This window comes from Pleurodeles waltl, chromosome 10, assembly GCF_031143425.1.
Source record: "Pleurodeles waltl isolate 20211129_DDA chromosome 10, aPleWal1.hap1.20221129, whole genome shotgun sequence".
In the NCBI taxonomy this organism is placed as follows: Eukaryota; Metazoa; Chordata; class Amphibia; order Caudata; family Salamandridae; genus Pleurodeles; species Pleurodeles waltl.
In genome coordinates, this window is record NC_090449.1 from 496,608,905 (window position 1) to 496,631,012 (window position 22,108).

The following is a 22,108-nucleotide window of genomic DNA, read 5'->3' on the forward strand; positions in this document are numbered from 1 at the left end:
TCATGGCAGTTTTGCTCTTCCTCCTGTTACCTGCCACTTTCACAGTGCTACTAAGTTGTCGACTTGGGAGAGATATATTGCTTTGGTCCGACTGTTTCAGTTTAGAAGTGAAATATTTCTCATTTAATTTTTCTATATATCATTCAGCATATATGACCGTGGTCTTTGGATAGTACACCCCACTATCCTTTATCAGGAACAAGTAGCCAATTTCCCGCCTAAACCAGGAACTGTGGCCATTTGTTGCGGCAGCTGCATCGGACCAAATTAAACCCTACGATTGTTTGATGTGGAGGCTTGCTGTGTTTTGCATGATGCATTCACTAACTCTCTTAACATGCCTGCCATAACCTTCTGATACTGTGGGACTATTTGTAATATTAATGAACGTTGTGTAACTTAAAAGATGTATTGCACTGGAATCAAATGTTGCAAAAATCAAACCTTTGGGTTCACTGTCCTGTCACATCTCATCATTCGAGTCTACTAGTTTGCCCTTTTAACCAACTCAGTAGAACTGCAAGAGTCAAGTAGAACATCAGAAGGTTTGCATCTGGTAGCCAGCCGCTGTCTGATGAAATTTACGCAAAGCAACTCTGGCACTGACTTTGCGTCTACATGCTTATCGGGAAGAGGATTGATGTAATAAGGAGCAAATCTGACGTTAGCAGGCTTCCCTCGTTCTAATAAAACAGTGATCCATAGAAAAATGTACGTTGGCAAGAAATTCCACACTTAAGAGGTGGACACAAGATTTGACTCTAGCATCATCTTGCTAGCATTTCAGAGAGGACTGTCCAGCAGCGTCTGGAATAACCTGTTCCCACCCTCTTGCTTCATAATTGGCCTAATTAGTTGCTTTATTCCTGTGTGGATAAGTATTCTTTTTTTCTACTTGCAAGTTGTACATTTAAATATATTATAAAATTGTATAAATGTATACATTGGTGAGAAAATGTAAAACTGAACATTTAACAGATCTGAAAACAATGAAAGTCCATTAAGTTTTAATCGGTTATGTATCGAGTGGGAATGTCTCTTCAAACATTTATCTTCCTACTACTTTTTATATAAGGTATCTTAGCATGATAGGGCATCTAGAGATTTCCAGTATACATTACTTATCACAAAAATCATCTAGGGAAACCCACAACTTGCTGATAGTGCGAACAGGAGCAGCTGAGACGTATATAATCATTGTGCTTCTCTGTGTCGAAGCCAGTAACTTTGGTACACAGCTCCGACGACTTCCCTCACACATGTGATATACGAAAGTAGGTGTTTACAAGACTGGCCCTTTTGGACCCTCAAATGCCATTTTGCTACACACACCCAACCCCCCCCTCCGAGGGCTCTACCTCCCGGTTTCAAACCCACATGCAGCAGTCGTTTTTCTGCTAAGATATGACAAAGTGGTTGTTGTACATTGCAAGCACTGCACTACAAAGAACCACGGAACATCAATTCTTCCATTTAACCTCTTCACCAGACTTATACTGTAATGTTTTGGTAGGTTTTATTTTTTTATTTTTTAGCCCTTTCCCATCCCTTGCAGTGCCCAACGAACATAACATTGTGAATTGTTGCCTAAGCAGGAACAGTTGTGTGCAGTGTGTGTGTGTGTAAGGTGCATAAGCATGGGATGTTGCAGAGTGTGAGAGAATAGATGCTAATGCTGTTTAACATATCAATGTTAGCGATGTTAGCGATCAGAGTGCACAGTACGATGTTTTAAATACCAGATAATCTTCAGTATCACTTGAAAGAGGCTAAGCTTATATTGAGAAAGTGGTCAGAAACAGATAATTTTGACAGGTTGAGAAAAAAACAGATCTCTAATGCGTTTATCATAATTTACTATACAATCCGCCTTAGTAGACCTCATAATGTGGGGCTTTGGAATTTGCATGCTGAACCAGTTTTCTTGCTTTTAGTCTTGGTCATTTCAATGGCCTCCCATAGATTATAGCATCTGTCAGAACTTACCTATCACATTTGTATGACTTATATGCGCCCCTTTTAACCATCTGATTTACATGGTTGGGATCACTTTTTGAGCTGTACCTGTGACAACGAATTCTTGTGCAAAAATGTTATCAGCATCACCAGAACAATGATGGGTGTTCATCTGGTTTTAAGATAAACAAGAAGTTTTTGAAACCAACCCACCAAAACGGATCTCAGGTGGCAGCCTTCTTGTCTCTGTAAAGGCTGATTCTCCTACCCCATCACAAAGGAGAGGAACTTGGGTGCAGATATTGATGTTGAACTTGTGCTGACTGTAATGGAGGTTTGACGATCAAAGGACTATTAAGAAAAGTATCCACTTATACGTTTGCGACTGAAGGCTCAAGCGAGATGCGTTATTATTGGGTGTTTGGGCATCTCACAGCCCCATCTGCAGAAAATCCAGTGTCCGCTAAATGCTGCAACAAAGATGTGGCTAAATTGCAAGCATGACGTTTATGTGTTCCTGGTTTTAAGATTGCTTTATGGGTTGGCTCTCCAGTAAAAGTGACATTGAAATCACACTGCATGGTCCACTAGGCAATTCACAGGAGGGTACTACTTATTACCATATCTGCATCAACTTACTATTCCAGAGTTTAAAAAATGAATCTGGAAAACATGCTTTTACTGCCCAGGTCATTCTGGATTGGAATATCTTGCTCTTGAAATAAAAAAAGAAAGAAATAACGGATGACTGTCATATCTTTAAACAACTGATAAACTGTATTTCCCATTACTGAATCTTTACCTCATTTTCTTGAATATTCCCCGATTTTAGACCAATTCTCCTCAGTGTAAAAAAAGGTATGTGCCATTTACATCCTTCATTTTACAAAACCCTGCCTTTTTCTGAAGTCAGTAGGTCCCGTTTTGACCGAGCTACTTTTTCTCCAACAGGCCAACCAACTGTTCCACATTCAGGTTTGTGATCAGATTATTTACTGAAAACATTGTAGGTGGAAAGTAGTCAGAGCTCTTTACTAAAAGACTATCTATCACCAAAATGTTTTTTCCTGTGATCTTGTTTCAGAGTTTGATACTGAAAACATACCTACATCAGACACCATACTTCGTAAACAATTCACTAAGCTGTACAAGCAATGTGGCAAAACCACTACGCTGTTGGTAGGTTGGTCTGATATTTGTTTCCCGATCAATACCCCTAGCTACAAGATCTATGTAGAATGTTTCCACAGAATATAAAAAAATCAAACCTAGAAGTAGAACTAGAGTTGTGTGAAAGGGGCAACAAAAGAGACGTCATTAGAATGGAAAACTTTAAAAACTAACACTACTTCCAAAACAGTATTACAAATACCAAATTGGAAGCTATACTTCAGAAGGAATTTCATGGATGCTTTAAATGAAATACCTTGCATGCAGTTTTACTATCCCCTTCAGCAGTTCCCTTCTCTTCTGATGCCAAGCGACCATAATCTCTTATGGATTCTCCCCTCCAGCGTTCATCCTGTTGTTAACCAATATAAAAATTGTTTTCTTTGGTGTTGAAAGACCTCTCCCCTTGTCATTGATGCATACAACATTGTTTTCACTGGCATGGAGACCTTCACTGTTGGTGTCGCCATGGCCAGTGTTAACAACTCTGGTGTAAGCCTCACTTTCTTATATGATAGTGGATTTCCCATTCTAGCAACGTCAACTTGAAAAAAGGTTGTTACTGGCCAACCCACATGGTTGATGAAATCAGGTAGGACTATAATGCACCAGCAGGACAGTTTTTAATGAGCTTTAGACTCAACAGCCTGCCTGCCATGGGCTTGTGGCACACATTGAGTTGTGTAAATGAATAGGGTGTTGAACCTGGTCACTGGTCTGTAGATGATTATCCTTTTATGTAGGGCAGTGCAGTGGATGCAGTGTTCCATACTACACTACTAGTGTATACAACAAGAATATATTTTAATTGTGGTTCAATTACTACAGTTTCACTTCTTCCACTGTGTGTATGAAACCTGGTCAGATTCCTCAGATTAAATGGATCACATTCTGCTGTTGGCTCAGATGTTTGACTGAGGGATAATGTGAGTTTCTACATATGGTGAAAGTGTGTACAAAGTTTCAGCACTTCTAGATATGGATAGTGGGTAGTCTCGATTTTGATGAGCAGGACAAAACTGCTCTGACTAAAGGTGTGCTTGTTGAGACTACTGCCTTATCCTGGTAGTGTGGAACAGGAGTGTGGAATAATGATGTAGCACTCCTGCTTGTGAAACAGAGCTGCAATGTTGGAAACCTGTGTTTTATCCCAAAGAATACGGTCTGAGTGATTGGTCTCTGCTTATGCTCCAAGTCTGAAACTATGTCTGAGACCAGTGGGTGTCCGGCAGTGTGTGCGGATCCAGCAGTTACTTTGGAGACTATATTGATGGAATGAATAAACACACAGGCAACAAGTCCTCAGACAAATGACTGATTTAGCGAACTGGAAGTGCTCTAACTCAGATATCCCCCTTTGTCTTTTTTTGGTTTTTTTTTTGTCCTCATAGGAGTCAGAAGGCACCTAGGCGTTATTGATTCGACCAGGGTGTTTTCCCTTACAGCATCACCCTGCCATTAGGCCTCCTTCAACATATCGGGGTTTCCAGTGTATCATTCTGTACTCCTTTCCATGTTGTTTTGTCTTTAATCCTCGGAACTCTGGTCCAGCAAGTATTTTTGAAAACTATGCCACATCTTCATTATTTTCCGTGTCCCGTCTGCACAATCCAATCTACAAATCTTTCTTGCTGACCTGACCCATTCTGACATGTTTGGATCCTCAGATGATGGCCATTTCCTACATATTTCCCTGCGTGCCACTACCACCAGCATAAAAATTAATTGTGAGTGGGACTTCCCTAATTTAGTGCTGGGCCTTTCATTCATCACGATGTCAAATAATACCAAAACCAGGCTTACCTTAATCTCCATCTTGAGCTTCTCTGATATAAAATCTTACCCACTCCTTGCCAAAAGGATTGGATTCTCGGACACTGCCAGAATACATGTATATCATGGGCATCTTCAGACCACATTTCGGACAACACCTTCTGCTTAGTCCTCCTGTCTCGTCTGAGACCAATATACCCTGTGACCTGTAAACAAGTAATTTCTTCTTAACGGGGCTGATTTGACCACTTGCCAAAGTGTAGACATAGATACTTGCCAGATATTCATTAGCTCCAACTCCGCAGGTTTGCCTTACACTTCTCGTCTGGCAATGTTAACGGTCCATCTTTCCCCTGTACTAACATCCAATACCACTGAGACTCTTCTGTGGGAGGGGCCCCAGTAATTTCCTTTCTCTATCACCATCTCCAGTTACGAAGTCTCTTTGCGTTCCTGCCCAGCTGACTAGTTGGTAATATTTAAACTTTGACATCTTCTTTCCCATAAGCAGATCAAGCTCATCCCACGTTGCCAGTGCCCCTTCATTTTGCAACCGTCCCCACATTGTCACCCCAAATTTTTTTAAGGGAAGAGTTAAGGCATCTTGTAGACACTCTAGTGTGCCTGGAGAATTCCATATCCGAGCAAAACAGCTATAATTTTGGATTTTTAAGATCCTCCTAACTTGTATTCATGTTTTACACGTGGCCAATAATAACTTTAATCTAATCTTCTTCAAATATTTGCGGTGGCCAAATTTAAATAAACAGTATGCACCTCCTCCCTCATGATTTTCAGTAAACACTCGATATAAGAGGGAAATCTACTAGAAATTTGCTTGTGACAGTAATCTAACATTTTTTAGTTGAAAGGCCCAGTTATATAATTGAAAGTGTGGTAACGCAATTCCTCCATCAACCTTTTTTTTCCGTAGTTTTTTCCAAGCTATACGCACGCCTTTATGAGCCCATACGAAACTATTTATTTCTCCTTGAAGCTTGTTAAACCAGTTTGTTTTAAACTCAAGTGGGATAGCGTTAAAAAAAAATGTAAACCTTGGTGGTATCTTCATTTTAACTATGTTACACCTAATGAATGAGAGTGAAAGACAGGCACATGAATTCGAGAGCCTCTTTGTTTCTACAACCAGTTTATTAAAGTTAATTTACGCCGTCTGATTTATATCCTTAACCACTTGCACCCCTAGATATCTGATTTTGTTTTTCTCCAATGGACTGCAAGAGTCTGTGTTCCAGGACATCAGTTCAGTCTTCCGCTGGTTTATTTGGTACCCAGATAACTTTCAGATATCCTTCATAATTTTTTTTTTGTTATCACCGGGAGTTCGTTTCTACTATTCTGAGTGAAAATCAGCAAGTCCTCTGGGCATAATTCCACTTTTTTCTCCTAGTTTCGAAATTTAAATGGGGTCATCTTTTGTTCCTCCCTCAGTAGAACTGCCAAGGGCACCATATGTAGATTAAAGAGTAAAGGTGATAAAGGGCAGCCCTGTCGTGTGCCTCTCTATTTGAGTTTTATCCGGCAGATTACCATTAACCAGAACCCTATCCCCCGGTTGGTTATAAACTGCCTTAATCGCATTAAGAAAACGATTCCCCAATCCGCAATGGTTGATCACAGCATGTACGAAGGTCTATCTTACACTATCGAAAGCTCTTGCAGCATCAAAGTCCATTATATTCAATGGTAGTCTTTCTTCCATTGCCACATCTATAGCCGCTATTAAATCATGCGTCAGCTCTTGCAACTGTCTCCCTCTCACGAAACCTTTTTGATCAAACTCCCCAACACTTTCTCCAACCTTCTAGGCAATATCTGCATGTATGTTTTATCATCATTATTCAGCAGAGATATAGTCCCATATGACTCACAGGCTTTAGGATCTTTCCCAGGTTTTAAGAGTATACGAATTACAGCATCATCCCAAGATCTTGGTTGGGCACTGATGCCCTTATGCATGGCATTCAGCAACCTGGTCATAAACGGTGTTAGCTCCTCACTTAATACTCTATAAAGCTCACTTGGCAGAGTCTCTGGCCCTGGGGATGTCCCCTTTTTCAGCTCCTTTATTACTTTACTTATTTCCTCAGAGCTTATCTCTTAGTTGAAATATTGTTGTTGAACCAACTGTAAGGTGGGAAGGTTGCTTGAAGCTAGGTAGCTATCTGCTCTTCTGAGATTGAGATCTCTTCTGAATATAAGAGGTGACAAAATTAAAAAATAAAGCCTGCTCTATACTTTGCTCATCTAAGCAGCGCTCCCCTGTTTCCATTATAACTATTTCCGTAATCACATTCTTTGTCCTTTCTACCCTAGCTCTCCAAGCAAGCATCTTACCACATCTCTCCCCATATTCATAGTGAGCCAACTTACTCGCCTCCTGTCTCTTTTTCACACAGACCTCCAAGTAGTCAGCCAATTCTTCTTTTGTCTCTCTAAGTTTATTAATACAGTTACTGTAGGAAGTTGGCTCTGTATGTACTATTTCAAAGTAAGAAATAGCATGCACAGAGTCCAAGGGTTCCCCTTAGAGGTAAGATAGTGGCAAAAAGAGTTAATTCTACGGCTCTAATTTGTGGTATCGAGGTCGAGCAGTAGGCTTATCAGAGGGTAGTGTTAAGCATTTGTTGTACACACACAGGCAATAAATGGGGAACACACACTCAAAGACAATTCCAGGCCAATAGGTTTTTATATAGAAAAATATATTTTCTTAGTTTATTTTAGGAACCACAGGTTCAAGATTTACAAACAATACTTTGAATGAAAGGTATTTCACTTAGGAACTTTAGGAACTTTGAATTAGCAAAATAGCATATACAGTTTTCACACAAATGGCAATAAGCTATTTTAAAACTGGCCACTTAGTGCAATTTTCAACAGTTCCTGGGGGAGGTAAGTGTTTGTTAGTTTTGCAGGTAAGTAAACCACCTACAGGGTTCAAAGTTGGGTCCAAGGTAGCCCACCGTTAGGGGTTCAGAGCAACCCCAAAGTTACCACACCAGCAGCTCAGGGCCGGTCAGGTGCAGAGGTCAAAGTGGTGCCCAAAACACATAGGCTTCAATGGAGAAGGGGGTGCCCCGGTTCCAGTCTGCCAGCAGGTAAGTACCCGCGTCTTCGGAGGGCAGACCAGGGGGGTTTTGTAGGGCACCGGGGGGGACACAAGTCAGCCCAAAAAGTACACCCTCAGCGGCACGGGGGCGGCCGGGTGCAGAGTGCAAACAGGCATTGGGTTTGCAATAGGATTCAATGGGAGACCCAGGGGTCTCTTCAGCGAAGCAGGCAGGCAAGGGGGAGGCTCCTCGGGGTAGCCACCACCTGGGCAAGGGAGAGGTCCATCTGGGGGTCGCTTCTGCACTGGAGGTCGGATCCTTCAGGTCCTGGGGGCTGCGGGTGCAGAGTCTTTAACAGGCGTCAGGTTCTTTGAAGCAGGCAGTCGCGGTCAGGGGAGCCTCTGGATTCCCTCTGCAGGCGTCGCTGTGGGGGCTCAGGGGGGTCAACTCTGGCTACTCACGGGCTCGCAGTCGCCGGGGAGTCCTCACTGTAGTGTTGTTTCTCTACAAGTCGAGCCGGGGGCGTCGGGTGCAGAGTGCAAAGTCTCACGCTTCCGGCGTGAAACGTGTGTTCTTTAAAAGTTGCTTCTTTGTTGCAAAGATGTTTCTTCTTTGGAGCAGAGCCGCTGTCCTCTGGAGTTCTTGGTCCTTTTAGATGCAGGGTAGTCCTCTGAGGCTTCAGAGGTCGCTGGACCCTGTGGAACGCGTCTCTGTTGCAGTTTTTCTTGAAGTGGGGAGACAGGCCGGTAGAGCTCGATTTAGGGGTGTGTTTAGATCTGGGGGGTTACTAGCCCTGAGTGTGGCTACACCCTCTTTGTGCCTCCTCCCTGAGGGGAGGGGGGCACATCCTATTCCTATTGGGGGAATCTTCCATCTGCAAGATGGAGGATTTCTAAAAGTCAGAGTCACCTCAGCTCAGGACACCTTAGGGGCTGTCCTGACTGGCCAGTGACTCTTCCTTTTTTTTCTCATTATGTCCTCCGACCTTGCCGCCAAAAGTGGGGCCGTGGCCGGAGGGGGCGGGCAACTCCACTAGCTGGAGTGCCCTGGGGTGCTGTAACAAAGGGGGTGAGCCTTTGAGGCTCACCGCCAGGTGTTACAGTTCCTGCAGGGGGGGGTGAGTACAGGCTTTGTTACTAGCCACAGAGTGACAAAGGCACTCTCCCCATGTGGCCAGCAACATGTCTGGTGTGTGGCAGGCTGCTAAAACTAGTCAGCCCACACTGGAAGTCGGGTATGGTTTCAGGGGGCATCTCTAAGATGCCCTCTGGGGTGTATTTCACAATAAAATGCACACTACCATCAGTGTGCATTTATTGTGCTGAGAAGTTTGATACAAAACTTCCCAGTTTTCAGTGTAGCCATTATGGTGCTGTGGAGTTCGTGTATGACAGACTCCCAGACCATATACTCTTATGGCTACCCTGCACTTACAATGTCTAAGGTTTTGCTTAGACACTGTAGGGGCATAGTGCTCATGCACTTATGCCCTCACCTATGGTATAGTGCACCCTGCCTTAGGGCTGTAAGGCCTGCTAGAGGGGTGACTTATCTATGCCTATAGGCAGTGTGAGGTTGGCATGGCACCCTGAGGGGAGTGCCATGTCGACTTAGTCATTTTCTCCCCACCAGCACACACAAGCTGGCAAGCAGGCAAGCAGTGTGTCTGTGCTGAGTGAGGGGTCTCCAGGGTGGCATAAGACATGTTACAAGGGACTTACCTGGATGCCAGGGTGTGCCAATTGTGGAAACAAAGGTACAGGTTAGGGAAAGAACACTGGTGCTGGGGCCTGGTTAGCAGGCCTCCGCACACTTTCAAATCATAACTTGGCATCAGCAAAGACAAAAAGTCAGAGGGTAACCATGCCAAGGAGGCATTTCCTTACAGTTACCCTGCTCCTGATCCTGGCAAGATTCCAGTTCTCTTTGACATGTTCCTATCCTGTCATCTAAAGTCTTCACTCTAGACTCATGAACCTTCCTACTAAAGGCTGCACCACTTATCATCCTACCCCTGATATAAGCTTTATAGGTATCCCAAACCACGCTAATAGGAGTGGATCCTTTATTCACCTGAATAAACTCTAGTGTACCTTACTTCAGTTGGCTAACTATCGCTGGGTCAGTAGTAACCTATCTACCGTCCACCTTCTCTGACCTACCGACTCCTTCTAACTCAACCTCCAGTGCTACCGCCGAATGATCGGAGAGATGTTCTGGTAGGTGTTTCACCCCTTTTACTTTGGGTGCCAGATTCCTACTTCAAAAAGAAATACATTGGGACTGAAACTCTGTGGAACAGTGTTATGATAGTTTAATAATTCGTAATTTTATCAGCCACTGTAATTTTTCCAGCTAAATTGTATTGGTTATCTTCTTAAAAGAAAACTGAGTGAAAATCAGGGCAATGGTATCTTCAACACCAGTAATAAGTACAGTGTTAAAGCTGCCTTGATGTCCCTTCCTGCCCACCCCCTCGCCTTCCCTAGGTCATTGAAACATATGCACACAGCGCCCTTAGAATTCAAACAGAGCAAGAAGGAAAGACAAAATATATTAAGATAGCTTTGAATCTCATACATAGCCTCAATCTGAACTATAAACATTAGTCTAGTCTGTCTGTACCTTCAGAGATTCCGAGCTCTGTTCTAACTACAAATCATGATGCAAATCACCAATATGCTTTTTCCAAATATTTTTAAATTTGTGTCTCATTTGTTAAGTCAAGTATCAACATTTCTGTCTCTAGAATTGACTTTAGCTGATGAGTCCATTAAGTTATGTAAGGAGATAATGTCTTCTTCTTCAGTATTGGATCTTTCATAGATTCACATGTTTGAAACCTCCCCGTCGTCGAGGTGGGAGACTCATGGTAACTTCAAATATATATACCAGTAAGTGTAATACACTAGGCCCAAATAGGCACTGTTATAGCCTATCCATGTTCTTTTATAAAAAAGAACCAAACGGGAGCTACAGCCAATCATGCATCAACACCCTCTAGAACACTCCCAACAGAGGCTGTTTCCCTTAGATTTTCTACCGCAGGTCGTGTGAAGGGAGTCTCCCTGAGCGCGCTCAGTTTATTCTTCTGACAGGATTATTTTCTCTCAGAAAACCCAGCTTTGCAGTGGACAGACTGTCCCAACAGACTAAGAAAGGACTTTTCAGAGACACTGGTAGTTGTGGGAAGAAAAGATTTTATATTGATTATCCCCACAAATGCATCTACTGCCTGCATCCAGATCACAAGATGAGGGACTGTAAGATCTGTCGCACCATCAGTCACAAAACCCTCAAAGACCGTGAGGGTAGACTTTTGTTGTGGCTTCAAAAGCAGAAGGCCATGGAAAATCCTTCTTCAGATGAGAGTGAAGCCTCATCTCACACTTCTCACTCATTTTAAAAAGACCTGGAGAGAAGGGAAAACTACCTACAGAGCCTCCAAGAAAGATGGCTAAAAAGACAAAATATCTCTCTGTGGAGAAACATAAGCACCAGGAGAGTGCTGCCTCGGGATCAGAGATCCACTTAAGACTCTCAAAAAAGGTTCACTCAGAGCCTTCCACACCTGTGGGGGAAAAAGGCACCCCCAAGAAGTGCCTCTCTGTCCCTGTCACCATAGAAGGATCCGGGAAGATTCTCCTCAGATGCTGCCAAAAAAAGGCCCGTCGATGACAACCCTGTCAACAGCTACTGCGACGACGGTAATGTCGATGTTTACTACAGCAGTGTCCCCGATGATCGTTACGTCATCGCCACTTTCATCGACGACGATTATTACTGCCAATATCTATAAGAACGCATTGTTGACGAAGGCGTTGTCAATGACGGAAGCCTTGTTCCATCGTCCGAGGGCGAAGAAGGTACCATCGACGAGTATGCCAGCGACTACAGCACCGTCGACGAGGGAACTGTCGGTGAAAAAACCACTGACGCGGGAAGAACCGGCGACGACGAAAACTCCACCGACGAGGACATCGTCGTCGGGAGAACTGTTGACTAGGAAATGAGCGGTTTCGTCGGTTCAACCATCGATAACGACAACATCTTCAGGAGATTTCATGGCTCAGCAAGACTCGGCAAGATTCCTCCCTCTTTCTTTCATAACCATGGGAGAAAAAACTTCTCCAATACTCCCGAGGCATGCCTCCCCAAGCAAGGTGTCGCCGTACCCTCCTCAGCATCTCTTTGATGATGACGATGACACTTATTCTCAGGAGGAGGGAATGTTTGGTGCAGCCAGTAGTCCGTCGCAACTGCGTGTAAAATGCCAGGACTTGAATGAGGAGGATGAAGGGCAGGACCAGCCCACCTATTTGTCAACTGCACTCCAACAGGATACATCATGCCCCTCATTTGAAACGGAGGCTTCCTTTCCCATGCCTAGATCTTTGGTGTCAGACCTCGAGGGTATGTTGAAGAATTATTATCGAAGGTTTCCGCCATCACTGCCGGCGACTCCATCCAGGCCCTACAACCCCCACGCAGAAGGATTCAGGTTGTTCACCAACCACAGGATGATCATAACTGTACAGATGAGGAGATAGAAGAAGGTGAGATATCGGAGACAGCTCCTAGTAAGTGGGATGAATACCTCATCCCTACACTGTCACCACCAGGGCCAGTTGATTCACCCCCGGAGGACATAGGGGGCTTCCATAATTTGATGGAAAGGGCGGCCAAAAGATTTAACTTACCCATTATCTCCCAGGAAACTGATTGTTTTTTATACGGCTTTAAAGAGCCCTCAAAGAACTGGGTTAGGGCTATTCCTATAGTGGATTTTTAGAATGGCAGGAGGGGTTGAAGGCAATGAAAAATCTGGCAACGATACCTTCCCAGATGCCGCGGCTGGAAAAGAAGTATAAAGCCCTGGATAACACTCCGGCCTGCTTAGTGTCCCAGCCAAAACCAGATTCTGTCATATCTCAGGTGGCATAGCGTCGCTCCAAGAATCCTTCCGCACCAGTCACATCACCTCCAGACAGGGATGGACGGCGTTTGGACAATATTGTGAGGACATTTTCCTCAGTGGCTGCGATTACAGTGAAGGCGGCTAACTCGTTAGCCATACTAGGCAGATATGATCGCTAAATGTGGGCAGACATGTCTGTTTATGTAGACCTCTTGCCTGAGGATGGCAAGTTGGAGGCAAAGAAGGCGTTACAGGAGGGTGAGTGGATTGCAGCCAAGATCATCGATTGCACAATTGACATTTCACCAACAGGTTCCGGCAGCTAGCTTGTGCAGCAGTCTTGCGTAGACAGGGGCGGCTGAAGTCTACTTCCACCGGCCTCGCGCTCGCTGCCGTCCCTCGCATCCGCCGCTCCACGGCGGGTGGGAGGTCTTTCTCCTACCTGGCAGCCAAGACCTGGAACACCCTCCCCACCAGCCTCAGGACCACCCAGGACCACTCCGCATTCCGGAGACTCCTCAAGACCTGGCTTTTCGAGCAGCAGTAACCCCCCTTCCCCCTAGCGCCTTGAGACCCGCATGGGTGAGTAGCGCGCTTTATAAATGTTAATGATTTGATTTGATTTGATTCCTTCTGCCTGGAGGTTCAGAGTAGAATTCTGTACATGGCGTTAGATGGGAAAAGCCTCTTTGGGAGGCATGTGGATCACATGCTGCAAGCCATCAAGACCGATATAGACACAGCGAAATCCCTTGGTACAATACAGTTCAGGAAACAGCCTTTTCGAGGTGCAAGGGGTAGAGGAAGTTATTACTTTCGGGGTGGTTTCTAACAGTATAGACCACAGTACCAGTCCTCTCCAGCAGGACCCCGATAACAATACAGTCAGCACTAGCAGCATTATCGGTTGCCACCTACCGCTGCTCATAGACACCCAGCAAAGGGAAGATCTGTTGCCCATGGAAGGGATACGGGCAGAAAGCAATGACCGGACAGTCATGCCAGCTACCAACACTACCTAGAGGCTGAGAATTGGGGGTCCCATCACTCATCACTTCCTTCGATGGTCAAGCATTACATCTGACAGGTGGGTGCTGGATATAGTGGCCAAGGGGCATACTCTGGAGTTCATTCAGAAACCACCAAAATATCCCTCCGTCAGGCACGCCGCCTCCACGATTAAAGCAACTCCTCAAGGAAGTGTATGTGATGTTGCGCAAAGGGGCAATAGAACTGGTCCCAACTCTTCACAGGAACCGGGGATTCTATTCACACTTCTTTCTTGTAAAGAAGCCTTCAGGAGATTGGCGCCCCATTCTGGACTTAAGATCCTTAAACAAGTTCCTGAAGAAGCAGTCGTTCAGGATGGTAACGCTGCAGGACATCTTGCGCCTCTTGAATCCCGGAGATCACATGACATCCCTAGACCTCCAGGATGCGTAATTTCACATCCCAATACATCAAAACCATCGCAAATTCCTTAGGTTCAGGGTTGCTGGTATGCATCTGCATTTTCGTGTCCTTCCCTTTGGTTTGAAATCAGCCCCCAGAATTTGTACAAAGATGTTAGCTCCAGTAGCAGTGCACCTACGCCAGTTGGGCTTGCAGGTTTTTCCCTGTCTCGATGACTGGCTCATCAAGGCATCCTCAAGAGCTCAGGTGGTACACCACACAACCGCCTGCCTTCAGTTGTTCAAGGATCTCGGGCTTACCATAAATTATGGAAAATGGCACGTTCACCCCACGCAGCAACTGAATTACTTGGGTGCTACACTAGACACTGTCCGAAACAAGGCATACCTGTCTCACAAGAGAAAACAAAAGCTGTCCAGCTTGGCCCACAAGCTCTCGACAAAAAGGTTAATTTCAGTTCGAACTTACAAGTCATTAATGGGGATGATCTCGTCATGTACTTCACTGATCCCGAATTGCAGATTACGTATGCGACCCCTACAGGAGCAACAGGATGCTCAGTGGCTTCAGCTGCAGGGTTCCTTCGAGGACCAAATTCTCATCACACCGGCAATGCGGGCTGCCATGTCTTGGTGGGCGACACCGGCCAACTTGTCCAGTGGCCTTACATTTCTTCCTCAAGTACCTCGCTACATAGTGACAACAGATGCGTCCCTCGAGGGTTGGGGTGCCCACCTTCAGGATTTGCGAATAAGCGGATCCTGGACTCGAAAGGACAAGCAACTCCACATAAACCTGCTAGAGCTCAAGGCAATAGATCTGGTTCTAAAAGCTTTTTTACCAAGACTTCAGAACTCTGATATTTTGATCAGGACGAACAATACCACAAGCATGTTTTATCTAAACAAGCAGGGTGGCACAAGGTCTCTACAGCTCTCACAACAAGCTCAGAGCATCTGGAAATGGGCCGTAAGAAACAACATTTCTCTGAGGGTGGAGCACGTGCCAGGACAGACCAGCATCCTAGCAGTCACTCTGAGCAGGACGATTATCCCGTATCACGAGTGGGAGCTAGACCAGGAGGTTCTCGACCAACTCTTCCGGGCATGGGGCAGACCAAATCTCAATCTGCTTGCCACATACAAGAACAAGAAATGCACCTATTACACAAGCTGGCTTCCCCAAAAAGGGTTGTGGGGGAATGTGTTTTTGATGAGATGGTCAGGGGTCTATGCCTACGCTTTTCCTTCAATCCAACTTATACCAAAGGTCACCAGCAAGAAGAAGACAGAAGGATGTCGCCTCCTGCTAATAGCACCCAGGTGGCCCAGGCAGGTGTGGTTCACAGAACTCCTCATGTTCTCGGAGCAGCCACATGTGCTACTCAGACAAACGCCAGCCCTTTTGACCATGCACCAGGGCCTGGTCAGGCATCCGGATCCGTCATCTGTACACTTGTCGGTCTGGCTCCTGAATTCAATGAATACGCCACTTTAGATATCTCATCAGAATGTAGGGCAATCCTAGCCAAGACCAGGGCAGACACCACCAATAAGACTTATAGACTGAAATGGAAGCGTTTGTGTGTGGTGTGCTGCAGAAGGGATCCATCCTATCTCTTCGCTTCCGGAGCAGGTACTTCCGTATTTGTTACACTTGGCAAAATCTGGGCTCTTGTATTCCTCCATCCGAGTGCACGTAGCAGCACTGCCTCGTTATATTCTACTAGGATTGTGAAACAATTTCTTAGGGGTCTTTTTCTAGCTTTTCCACCGGTGCGTAAACTCCCACCGCTATGGTCCCTAAACGTGGCGTTGGGACAACTCATGAAACCCCCTTTTGAGCCAATCCTCTGGGCGAAATTGAAATTCATCTCTTGGAAAACAGCATTGTTGCTGGCTCTTACTTCAGCCAAAAGAGTAAGTGACATACAGGCCTTCACCATCAAAGAGCCTTTTCTTCAATTCACCACTACTGACGTAATTCTTAGGACAAATCCTAAATATTTTCCGAAGGTACCCTCAAGTTTCCATTTGAATGAACCAGTGATTTTGGAAACCTTTTTTCTAGCCACAGACGGTAGCAGAAAAAACGTTGCACTTGTTGGATATTAAGAAATTTTACCTTCAAAGAACACAGAACATCGGCAAGTCAGACAAGTTATTTGTGGCCTTTGGGGGTGCGAGGAAGGGCTCCCTGGTGTCTAAACAGACTATTGCCAGGTGGATAGGCCTGGCAATCCAATTCCGTCATGCTCAAGCCGGTAAAACGCTCCACAAGGTTAGAGCCCACTCTACAAGGGCCGTAGCCACGTCGGCAGCACTCTTCGCGGGAGTGCCCTTGCAGCACATTTATAGAGCGGCCACATGGTCCAGCCAACATACTTTCACTAGGCACTACTGTCTCGAAGAGACGAATAACATGGACACAGCAGTGGGGCAAGCAGTGCTGAGGCATCTATTCCATTAAGGTGAGTGCCTCTGGTCATCCCACCTTCCATTTAAAGGGTATGTGATCTAGGTTTTCTTAATCTGGTCAATGTTAACTTTTCTTGTTATAATGTTCTGATGGATACAACTACCTCTGGATTCCTCACCTAAAGAATTTTCCCCACGCGCCAGCATTCAACGGAAATTTTCTTCTAGCTCTGTACATCGACGATGATGTCACAATTGCCCGACTCGTACGCGACGCCGTATGACATCATCCAGGCAATAAGAGGTCCTTGTTGGCGTGCAGACGTCCGTTCCCTTTTTTCTGTGCCTTTGAGTAATGTTTTTTTCTTCGAGGCTACCAGGGAGCTACTGTTTCACTTCGTGTGTAACAATGTCTCAGCCAAGGAAGTCGGGTTTTAAACCCTGTAGGGAGTGCGGAGGTCGAATGTCGGTCACAGACCCACATGAGAATTGTTTGTGGTGTCTGAGCTCTGACCATGAAGTCAAAGCGTGCGGTTCATGTCAGTGCATGAATCCGAAGGCCCTTAAGGAGTGGGAGGCCAAGTTGTTCTTGGAAAGGTCCAAGAAGGAGGAAAAGCATCATCGCCGTGAGTCTTCTAAGTTCTCGAGATCTCACAGGCGTCATCGAGACTCCCGACGCCGGCATGAATCACGGCACCGGTCAAGTAAGGACCGTTCCCGCTCGAGGTCGGCGTTGACCGACGTGCCAAGTCAGTCCAACTGTTACACCTCCGCCTCTGACGACTTCAGCTTCTCCGACGTCTCCACTGTCGGTCTTTGAGGTTGATCCACATCAGGAGCCGACGGTCTCTCCGGCGCAGACGGAGATGCCTGAGCCGACGCCGGCTTCGCCTCATGCACCGGATGCGCAAGGTTATCCAGCATTCCCGGCGCCAGGCACAGACCCTGCCGCATTTCTCAATGCGATGTTGAACATCTTTGCCACCATGGCGCCGGGAGGTGAGCATTCGGGGCCTTCGGGTCCATTGGCCTACGACATGGGTGTTCCGGCTTCATACAGACCGATGCCCTTCACGCCTTTCCTTCCTTTAGGAAGTGCTGGTTCGGCGCTGGTACCTATGGCATCGTCTAGAAGACAGGTGACGCCGACGATGTCTACTGCCCCGGTACCGATGAGTTCGCCTCAGCTACAGTCTACTTTAAAGAAGCCTACGTTGCCTATGGATCTGGCATCGGATGAATCCGATGGTCGACGTCGTCTGAGGTCTTCGGGGTCGGCAGATGCCTTATCGACGCCAGGGATTGAATCCAGGCTCTGCTCCAGGAGGTTGGCTCTGAGACTGCTAGAGAAGCAGGAGTATGAGAAGCAGCTCTTGGAAGAGGGAGAGATTGTGGAGCCACTAGGAGACCTGCAAGGCTTGGACACGGTGAGTGGTTTGGACATTTTCCCGGAGTGGGACTTGGCTTCTCCGGGGGAGTACACTGAGGAGGCTGCCTCTTTTCATTCGGTGGTCAGGAAGGTGGCGGATTTTCTTGACCTTCCTCTTCAGCTGCGGATGTTAAGACAAACATTCTCACTGAGGTTTTGCATCCATCATCAGCTGTGGCAGAGCCGCTTCTTCCGTTTACTGAGGCACTTAGTGACCCGATAATGGAGGTGTGGAAGAAGCTTGTGACTTTGACAGCTGTAAACAGGTCTGTGGCGAGGAGGTATCGGGTGGCTCCAGGGGATCCAGCTTTCTTATCCAGACACCCGACTCCTGAGAGTTTGGTAGTGCAAGCTTCCTGCTCCTCACGCTCTGCTCCGGGATCTTTTCCAGGGGTTCCCGCAGACAGGGAGTCCAAGAGAATGGGCCAGTCTGCGAAGAATGTGTTCTCTTCATGTAACATGGCCCTCAAGTCTACGAATGCTACCTGTATCCTGGGAAGGTACATTTATGCTCTTATGGACGAGGCCAAGACACACTCTGCATTGCCTCAGGAGGTGCTTAACCTTTTAGCAGACGCTCAGGCGGCAGCGACCCAGGTTATTCAATCTGGGCTTGACACTTCGGACTCTGTGGCCAGGGCTATGGGGACATCCATAGCGACAAGACGGCATGCCTGGCTACGGTCTTCAGGATTCTCTCCTGATGTGCAGACAACCCTACTCGACCTGCCCTTTGATGGGGACAAACTATTTGGAGCAAAAGCTGACTCTGCCTTGGAGCGGTTCAAGGAGAGTAGGGCCACAGCAAGATCTTTGTGACTGCAAGCATCCACCTCCACTTCCTTAAGATCGTTTAGGAGGTTTAGGGGGTTTGGGCGTGGCTCTTCCTTTCGAGGGAGATTCCAGGCGGCAGGACAGCAATCTTCAGAAGCTCACCCTTAGAGATCATTCAGGGGCAGGGGTAGAGTTCGTACTAGAAGGGCCGCCCAGCAGCACTCTGCCTCTTCCTCTTCCTCTGGAGGGGTGCAGCAAGGAAAGCAGCCTTAGTCCTCCATCACTCCCTTTACATGCATCTCCTGTAGGGGGGGAGACTGTCTCAATTTCTTCACATGTGGGAGTCAATAACATCGGACTCCTGAGTCACTGAAATTGTGGGGAAAGGTTATACTCTTCCCTTTCGGGAGTTTCCCCCTCCCATCACTCCCCGCCCATCCTTCTGTTCGGAAGACCATCTTCTTTTACTACAACAGTAAGTGCTAATCCTTTTGCCGAAAGGTGCAGTGGAGTTGGTTCCAGAGCAGGAGAGGGGTCAGGGCTGTTATTCAAGATTCTTCCCGATCCCCAAAAAGGATGGTCGGTTGAGGCCAGTCCTGGACCTGAGGATTTTGAATTGGTTCCTCAAGCAGGAAAGGTTCAAAATGTTGACCTTGTCACAGATTCTTTTGGCGTTGAACGAAGGAGATTGGATGGTGTCTGTCGACTTGCAGATTGCTTACTTTCATATCCCGATCCTCACACAGGAAGTATCTCCGGTTTGTGGTGGGGTCGCAACACTCAGTTTGCGGTCCTTCCGTTTGGTCTTACTTCGGCACCTCGAGTCTTCACAAAGGTGATGGCGGTGGTTGCAGCAGAGCTCAGAAGAAGGGGGTAGTAGTATTACCTTACCTGGACGTTTGGTTGATCAAAGCCAAGTCTCCGGAGCTCCTGTAGCGTCACCTGAAGTCGACAACTCAGTTGTTGTTCGATCTGGGCTTTTTGGTGAACGTGCCCAAATCTCACCTGGAGCCCTCTCTGCGCCTCCTGTTCATAGGGGCAGTACTGGACACAACATTGCCGCAGCGGATTCAGGACATTCAGGAGTTGATTCCAATGTTCCAGAATGGAGCGGTCGTTCCAGTCCTCAAGGTCCTTCGTCTGCTCGGTCTGTTCGCTTCTTGCATTCTGCTGGCCACTCATGCATGCTGGCACATGAGGGCTCTTCAGTGGTGCATCCGCAGGCAGTGGTTTCAACACAAAGGCGATCTCAAGGAATCGATAAAGAACTCCAGAGATGCTGCAGCGGATCTTCAATGGTGGGCTGCGGACGGCACCCTTTCCCAAGGAAAGCCGTTCTCACTGCCACCTCCGGTGGCCCCAGTGATAACGGATGCCTCCACTCTAGGGTGGGGTGCTCATCTGGGGGACCTGGAGGTCAAAGGTCATTGGTCTCCAGGGGAACAGAGGCTTCACATCAATCTGTTGGAATTGTGGGCGATCTGTCTGGCTCTCAAGGCCTTCATCCCTTCCATTTGCGGTCGGTCGATTCAAGTCCTAAAGGAAACTACTACCGCGATGTGGTATATAAACCAGCAGGGAGGAGTGGGGTCGTATCTTCTCTGCAGGGAATCTCTACGACTCTGGTCCTGGGTTCAGGACCATCGGATTTGCTTGGTAGCAAACCATTTGGCCGGAGTTCTGAACGTGCGTGCAGACGATCTCATTTGGCGCATCTCGACCGATCACGAGTGGCGTCTTCATCCAGACCTGGTCCTTTACATCTTCCAGATGTGGGGGTATCCACAGATAGATCTGTTTGCCACTTGGGAGAACAAGCACTGCCCATCATTCTGCAGCCTCCAGTATCCGATGCAAGGAGCTTTGGGGGACGCGTTTCAGATGTCCTGGAAGGTTCAGTTGCTTTATGCATTTCCCCCCCCATACCCTTTAATTCCTCGGATCCTGAGGAAGATCCGCCAAGACCGGGCCCAAGTCTTCTTAATAGCTCCGGATTGGCCAAGAAGGGTATGGTATTCGGACCTCCTCCAACTCTCTCTGTGCCCTCCGCTCCGTCTCCCTTACAGGGCAGACCTCCTCTCGCAGGGGCAGGTTCTACACCCGCACCTCCAGAGCCTGCACCTACATGCCTGGAGTTTGAACGGGGCAATCTGAGTACTTTTTCTCCCCCGCCTGAGGTGGTGGAAGTTATATTATCGGCCCGGCGACACTCCACCAAATCTATCTATGCAAGCAGGTGGGCTAAATTTGTGAATTGGTGTGGAGAGGATCAAATTGATTCCTTGCGTGCCCACTTATCTGACATACTGTTGTTTGCGTTATGCTTGGCTCAGAGGGGTTGTGCAGTTGCCACTGTTAAGGGTTATCCGTGCTGTCGGCCTTTCTGTGCCTTACAGACCAACCCTCCTTGTTTAAGTCCCCAATTGTTTTGACGTTCATTAAGGGTCTCACTAACAAGTTCCCGCCCACTCCATTTGTTATGCCACAGTGGGATCTGAACTTAGTATTGACCTTTCTTATGGGTTCACCATTTGAACCGATGCATTCTTGTCCCTTGAGGCTTTTGGTTTTCAAAACTGTTTTCTGGTTGCCATTACATCTGCTAGAAGGATGAGTGAGCTCCAGGCTCTTAGTGTGGAAACCCCATATACTTCCTTTTACAGGGACAAAGTGGTGTTAAGGACCAATGCGGCTTTCCTACCGAAAGTTGTTACACCCTTTCATTTAGGTCAGTCCATCACACTTTCTTCCTTCTATCCTCCACCTCATCCATCCAAGGAGGAAGAGAGGCTTCACCGACTTGACCCAAGAAGAGCGTCAGGACGAGGGAGTTCAGACAGGGCGATCAGCTCTTCGTCGGTTATGTGGGGAAGAGGAAAGGCAAAGCTGTCCACAACAGAACGCTTTCCACGTGGGTCATTCTTTGCATCAAATTGTGTTATCCTTTAGCAAAGAAGGAACCTCCTGTGGGGCTACGTGCCCATTCCACCAGGGCTAAGGCGGCTTCATCGGCCTTAGCTAGAGGTGTTCCTGTGGTTGACATCTGCAAGGCAGCAACTTGGGCATCCCTCCACACGTTTGCCAGGCATTATTGTTTGGACTCTGAAGTAAGGAGGGATGGCCATTTTGCACGCTCAGTGCTGCAGGATTTCTTGGTTTGATCATTCAGGCACCCACCACCGGG

At 46.8% G+C, this 22,108-nt stretch overlaps 1 protein-coding gene across 36 annotated transcripts in view; it reads left to right on the forward strand.

Moving 5' to 3' along the window:
- The window catches only part of MAP4 (microtubule associated protein 4), a 1,914,856-nt gene that overhangs the window by 1,270,668 nt on the left and 622,080 nt on the right, over positions 1 to 22,108 (forward strand). The gene's annotated exons all lie outside the window — the stretch shown is intronic.